Source organism: Aquarana catesbeiana, linkage group LG10 (assembly GCF_042186555.1).
Source record: "Aquarana catesbeiana isolate 2022-GZ linkage group LG10, ASM4218655v1, whole genome shotgun sequence".
Classification (NCBI taxonomy): domain Eukaryota; kingdom Metazoa; phylum Chordata; class Amphibia; order Anura; family Ranidae; genus Aquarana; species Aquarana catesbeiana.
In genome coordinates, this window is record NC_133333.1 from 245,845,398 (window position 1) to 245,852,794 (window position 7,397).

General features: G+C 41.7%; 1 protein-coding gene across 1 annotated transcript in view; it reads right to left on the bottom strand.

The window, feature by feature from the left end:
- MMEL1 (membrane metalloendopeptidase like 1) overlaps window positions 1-5,532 on the bottom strand; it is a 307,801-nt gene extending 302,269 nt beyond the window's left edge. Inside the window, exon 1 of the mRNA XM_073603585.1 lies at window positions 5,163-5,532. The gene's annotated coding sequence lies outside the window, so the exon portion shown is untranslated. The remainder of the gene's footprint in view (window positions 1-5,162) is intronic.
- Window positions 5,533-7,397: the final 1,865 nt, after the last annotated feature.

The following is a 7,397-nucleotide window of genomic DNA, read 5'->3' on the forward strand; positions in this document are numbered from 1 at the left end:
ATACATTTATTTAGCATCAACTATTTATATACTATTTATTCTGTTCTTGCCCCAAAGGAGCTTATGATCTGAGGTCCTTATATCTCATCAGTCCCTGCCCCCAAGGAACTTACAATCTATGGTCCCTAACTCTCACCAGTCCCTACCCCCAAGGAACTTACAATCTAAGATCCCTGTCTCTCACCAGTCCCTGCCCCCAAGGAACTTACAGTCTAAGGTCCCTATCTCTCAACAGTCCCTTCCCTCAACGAGTTTAGGATCTAAGGTCCCTATCTCACATCAGTCCCTTACCTCAAGGAGTTTAGGATCTAAGGTCCCTATCTCTCAACCCCTCCCCTCAAGGAGCAATCTGTCTCTACCTCATCATGTTTCTCATCAGTACCTTCCCTCATGAGCTTATAAACTAAGGTCCCTATCTCTCATCAGCCCCTCCCCTCAAGGAGCTTATGGTCTGAAGTTCCTACCTCATCTATATCTCTGCCCTCAAGGAGCTTATAATCTATGGTCCATATCTCTCATCAGTTCCTGCCCTCAAAGAAGCTTACGATCTAAGGTCCCTATCTCTATTCTGTCACTGCCCTCAAGGAGCTTACAGTCTAAGGTCCTTATCACACATCCGTCCCCGTCCTCAAGGAGCTTACCATCTAAGGTTCCTATCTATCATCAGTCCGTGCTCTCAAGGTGCTTACCTTCTAAACACCCTATCTCACATAAGTCCCTCGCTACAAGGAGTTTATGATCTGAAGTCCATATCTCATCTACGTCCCTGCCCTCAAGGAGCTTATGATCTATGGTCCATATCTTTCATCGGTCCCTACAATCATGAAGTTTATGATCTAAGGTCCTTATCTCTCATCACTCCCTACCCTCAAGGAGCTAACGATCTAAGGTCCCTATCTCTATTCAGTCACTGCCCTCAAGGTGCTTACAATCTAAGGTCCTTATCACACATCCGTCCCCAAGCAGCTTACCATCTAAGGTTCCTATCTATTACCAGTCCGTGCTCTCAATGTGCTTACCTTCTAAACACCCTATATCTCACATTAGTCCCTGCCTACAAGGAGTTTATGATCTCAAGTCCCTATCTCATCTACGTCCCTGCCCTCAAGCAGCTTATGATCTATGGTCCATATCTTTCATCAGTCCCTACAATCATGAAGCTTATGATCTAAGGTCCTTATATCTCATCACTCCCTACCCTCAAGGATCTAAGGTCCCTATCTCTATTCAGTCACTAGCCTCAATGAGCTTACAATCTATGATCTTTATCACACATCCACCCCCGTCCTCAAGGAGCTTAACATCTAAGGTTTCTATCTATCTTCAGTCCATGCTCTCAAGGTGCTTACCTTCTAAGCTCCCTATCTCACATCAGTCCCTGCCTACAAGGAGCTTATGATCTATGGTCCATATCTTTCATCAGTTCCTACCATCATGAAGCTTATGATCTATGGTCCTTATCACTCCCTAACCTCAAAAAACTTATGATCTAAGGTCCCTATCTCTCATCAGTCCTTGCCCCCAGGGAATTTATGGTCTAAGGTCTTTATCTCTCATCAGCCCCTGTCTATTTAGTCTATGACCCCATGGAGTTTATGATCTAAGGTTCCTTTCAGTTCCTGCACTCAAGGAAATTACAGTCTTAGATCCTTATCTCCCATCAGCCCCTGCCCTTGAGAAGCTAAAAATCTAAGGCCCTTCTCTCACATCAGTCCCTGCCTTCAATGAGCTTAAAATCTAAGGTCCCTATTACACATCAATACCTGCCCTCAAGGAGATTACCATCTAAGGTCTCTATCTGCCATGGGTCTCTGCTCTTGTGGAGCTTAAAGGGGTTATAAACCCTCATGTTTTTTCACCCTAATGCATCCTATGCAAGGTAACCCCTGGGATAGCGCTTCTCCTAGCGGGTTATAAGACGCGGGGAGAAGCTACCAGTGCCACCGAGGGACCCCAGAAGTCGAGAAGTCGAGGATCGGAGCCACTCTGTGCAAAACTAACTGCACAGTGGAGGTAAGTATGACATGTTTGTTATTTAAAAAAAACAAAAAAACAAAGCCTTACAATCACTTTAAAATCTAAGGTCCTTCTCTAATATCAGTCCCTGCCTTCAAGGGGCTTAAAATCTAAGGTCCCTGTCTCTTATCAGTTCCTATCTTCAAGGAACACACAGTCTAAGGTTTCTATTAAACATCAGTCACTGCCCCCAAGGAACTTACAATTTAAGGTCCCTATCTCACATCAGTCCCTGCCCCTTAGGGAGCTTATGATTTAAGATCCCTATCTCACATCAGTCACATCAGTCCCAGTCCCTGCCCCCCAGGGAACTTACAATCTAAGGTCCCTATTTCTCATCAGTCCCTGCCCCCAAGGAACTTATAATCTAAGGTCCCTATCTCTCATCAGTCCCTGCCCCCAAGGAACTTACAATCTAAGGTCCTTATCTCTCATCAGTCCCTGCCCCCAAGGAACTTACAATGTAAGGTTCCTATCTCTCAAGTGACTTAGAATCTAAGGTTCCTATCCCACATACGATGACCAATTAAGACTGGAGCCAATTACCCTACAAGCATGTTTCTAGATTGTGGGGTAAATCGGAGTACCCGGAGGAAACCCATGTAAGCATTCTATTAAACATCAGTCCCTGCCCCCAAGGAACTTACAATTTAAGGTCCCTATCTCACATAAGTCCATGCCCCTCAGGAAGTATATGATTTAAGATCTCTATCTCACATCAGTCATGTCAGTCCCAGTCCCTGCCCCCAGAGAACTTACAATCTAAGGTCTCTATCTCTCATCAGTTCCTGCCCCCAAGGAACTTACAATCTAAGGTCCCTATCTGTCATCAGTCCCTGCCCCCGAGGAACTTACAGTCTAAGGTCCTCATCTCTCATCAGTCTCTGCCCCCAAGGAACTTACAATCTAAGGTCCCTATCTCACATCAGTCCCTGCCCCTCAGGGAGCTTATGATTTAAGATCCCTATCTCACATCAGTCACGTCAGTCCCAGTCCCTGCCCCCCAGGGAACTTACAATCTAAGTTCCCTATTTCTCATCAGTCCCTGCCCCCAAGGAACTTACAATCTAAGGTCCCTATCTCTCATCAGTTCCTGCCCCCAAGGAACCCTCAATCTAAGGTCCTTATCTCTCATCAGTCCCTGCCCCCAAGGAACTTACAATCTAAGGTTCCAATCTCTCAAGTGACTTACAATCTAAGGTTCCAATCCCACATACTACGACCAATTAAGACTGGAGCAAATTACCCTATAAGCATGTTTCTGGATTGTGGGGTAAATCGGAGTACCCGGAGGAAACCCCCGTAAGCATTCGATTAAACATCAGTCACTGCCCCCAAGGAACTTACAATTTAAGGTCCCTATCTCACATCAGTCCATGCCCCTCAGGAAGTATATGATTTAAGATCCCTATCTCACATCAGTCACGTCAGTCCCAGTCCCTGCCCCCAGTTAACTTACAATCTAAGGTCCCTATCTTTCATCAGTTCCTGCCCCCAAGAAACTTACAGTCTAAGGTTCCTCATCAGTCCCTGCCCCCAAGGAACTTACAATCTAAGGTCCCTATCTCTCATCAGTCCCTGCCCACAAGGAACTTACAATCTAAGGTTCCTATCTCTCAAGTGACTTACAATCTAAGGTTCCTATCCCACATACTACGACCAATTAAGACTGGAGCCAATTACCCTACAAGAACTTACAATTTAAGGTCCCTATCTCACATGAGTCCATGCCCCTCAGGGAGCTTATGATTTAAGGTCCCTATCTCACATCAGTCCCTGCCCCTCAGGGAGTATATGATTTAAGATCCCTATCTCACATCAGTCACATCAGTCCCAGTCCCTGCCCCCAGGGAACTTACAATCTAAGGTCCCTATCTCTCATCAGTTCCTGCCCCCAAGGAACGTACAATCTAAGGTCCTTATTGCTCATTAGTCCCTGCCCCCAAGGAACTTACAATCTAAGGTCCTTATCTCTCATCAGTCCCTGCCCCCAAGGAACTTACAATTTAAGGTCCCTATCTCTCATCAGTCCCTGCCCCCAAGGACTTACAATCTAAGGTCCCTATCGCTCATCAGTCCCTGCCCCCAAGGAACTTGCAATCTAAGGTCCTTATCTCTCATCAGTCCCTGCCCCCAAGGAAATTACAATCTAAGGTTCCTATCTCTCAAGTGACTTACAATCTAAGGTTCCTATCCAACATACGATGACCAATTAAGACTAGAGCCAGTTACCCTACAAGCATGTTTCTGGATTGTGGAGTAAATCGGAGTACCCGGAGGAAACCCACGTAAGCATTCTATTAAACATCAGTCACTGCCCCCAAGGAACTTACAATTTAAGGTCCCTATCTCACATCAGTCCCTGCCCCTCAGGAAGTATATGATTTAAGATCCCTATTTCACATCAGTCACGTCAGTCCCAGTCCCTGCCCCCAGGGAACTTAAAATCTAAGGTCCCTATCTCTCATCAGTTCCTGCCCCCCAGAAACTTACAATCTAAGGTCCTTATCTCTCAACAGTCCCTGCCCCCAAGGAACTTAGAAATTAAGATCCCTATCTCTCATCAGTCCCTGCCCCCAAGGAACTTACAATCTAAGGTTCCTATCTCTCATCAGTCCCTGCCCCCAAGGAACTTACAATATAAGGCTCCTATTTCTCAAGTGACTTACAATCTAAGGTTCCTATCCCACATACTATGACAAATTAGGACTGGAGCCAATTACCCTACAAGCATGTTTCTGGATTGTTGGGTAAATCGGAGTACCCAGAGGAAACCCACGTAAGCCCGGAGAAAACATGCAAACTCCATGCAGATCATGCCCAAGCTACTGTGCTGACCTGATTGGCTGCTCCAGGGGTGCTTTTTTATTAATGACGGCCATATGTGCTGCTTTATTAAATAAGCGCCTAGGCTTCATTTACAAAGCTTTAAATAAAAGGATTCCTATATTAGCCATGTAACTGTCAATTTCTCATTGGAACTCACAGGCTGAAAATAACTGTCACTTTTTTTTTTCTTTTCAATAAGGAGCCTTATTATGGCCATTTAGCTTCGTGAATGGTGTGCATCTCCAGAGGGGGGGGTGCACGAATGTGGATTTAAAGTATATCTGGCAGCGATCAGTTCCATTTCCATGCCGTCTTACCTGTCGGTTTGGAGGGGAGCTCTCTGCAGCTGCAGGCAGGTGCTCAGCTGGTGTCCGGACGCGGGAGATCCTCCGGAATATTTACATTTTTTTTCAGCAGAATGCGAGCTTCATTAGCAGCGGCGGTGGCTCAGAACGATCAGCTTCTTCCAGCGAGATGAACTGCTCAGACTGAACGACTGTTTTTTTTTTTTTTTTTCTTTTCTGTCCTCGGAAGGTCTGGCAATCTCATCACACTCAGGTGCCTTACACTACCCAATGAATTCTGTGTGCTGATAATATACCAGCCGGGGGTATTGTTACATTAACCCTTCCTGGACCGGCTCAGCCCTGAGAAACCCGCATCTATCATAACGCACCGATTCTCTTTTATTACATAAGGCGGCAGCCTTAGCCGGCGTTCGCTGCATGCGACCTTTGAGATGGGACAGGTTGCCATCCTGAGGGTGGGGGTGGGGTGGGGGGGGTCATCCGCAGCTCGTTAATTTGCTCTTTTAAAATATAAATCCAATCATTAAAATCTCATATAAGGTTTAACATATATCATTTCAAAAGTTGTTTGCAATTTATTTTTTTTTAAATATGCAGATTTTATTAACCCTGTAAAAAAAAATTAAAAATAAAAATGTATCTTTTTTTTTTTTAACACGTTAATCACTTCAGCTCCGGAAGGTTCACCCCCCTTTATGACCAGGCCATTTTTTGCGATACGGCACTGCGTTACTTTAACTGACAATTGCGCGGTCGTGCAGCGCTGTCCCCAAATAAAATGTGTGTCCTATTTTTTTTTTTCCCACAAATAGAGCTTTCTTTTGGTGGCATTCGATCACCTCTGTGGTTTTTATTATTTGCGCTATACAACAAAAAAAGACAATTTTGAAAAAAAAAAAAAAAGATTTTTTTTACTTTCTGCTAATACATATCCAATAAAAAAAATGAAAAAATATAATTTTTTCATAAATTAAGCGAATGTATGTCCTTTTTTTTCCCACAAATACAGCTTTCTTTTGGTGGCATTTGATCACCTCTGCGGTTTTAATTTTTTGCGCTATAAACAAAAAAAGACAGACAATTTTGAAAAAAAAAAAAAAAAAAAAAAAAGATTTTTTTTTACTTTCTGCTAATACATATCCAATTAAAAAAAAATTAGAAAATATAATTTGTTCATAAATTTAGAAAAATTAATGTCCTTTTTTCCCACAAATAGAGCTTTCTTTTGGTGGTATTTGATCACCTCTGCGGTTTTTATTTTTTGCACTATAAACAAAAAAAGACAGACAATTTTGAAAGAAAAAAAAAAGAGATTTTTTTTTTACTTTCTACCATAATACATATCCAATAAAAAAAATGTAAAAAATCAAATTTGTTCAGAAATTTAGGAAAATCTATGTCCTTTTTTTCCCACAAATAGAGCTTTCTTTTTGGTGGCATTTGATCACCTCTGCGGTTTTATTTTTATGCGCTATAAACAAAAAAAGACCGACAATTTTGAAAAAGAAAACTTTTTATTTTTTACTTTCTGCTATAATACAAATCCAATTTTAAAAAAATCAAATTTGTTCATAAATTTAGGAAAATATGTATTCAGCTAAAGAAATCCCAAGTGTATATTGATTGGTTCACATGAACGTTACAGCGTCTACAAACTATGGGATGTATTCATTGAATTTTGTTTTCTGCTATAAAACATATCCAATTTAAAAAAAAATGTAGCAAATGTTGTAACTTTTTTTGTTTTTTTTAAACAAATGTTAACCACTTGGGCTCTGCAAGGTTTACCCCCCTTTATGACCAGGCCATTTTTTGCAATATAGCGCTGCGTTACTTTAACTGACATTTGTGCGGCCGTGCAGCGCTGTACCCAAATAAAATGTGGCCTTTTTTCCCCACAAATAGAGCTTTCTTTTGGTTGCATTTTTTTTTATTATTATTATATAAACTACAAAATGAAAAAAATTTGAAAATAAACAATTTTTACTTTCTGCTACAAAACATGTCCAAATGAAAAAAAAAATCAAATTTCTTCATAAATTTAGGCCATAATGTATTCGGCTACATGTTTTTGGTGAAAGAATCCCAATAATTGTATATTGATTAGTTTGCGTGAAAGTTACAGCATTTACAAACTATGGTATACGTATATACTGGGATTATTATTTATTTTTATTTTTTTTGTACTAGTAATGGTGGTGATCAGCGACTTATAGTGGGACTGTGATAATGCGGAAAACAATT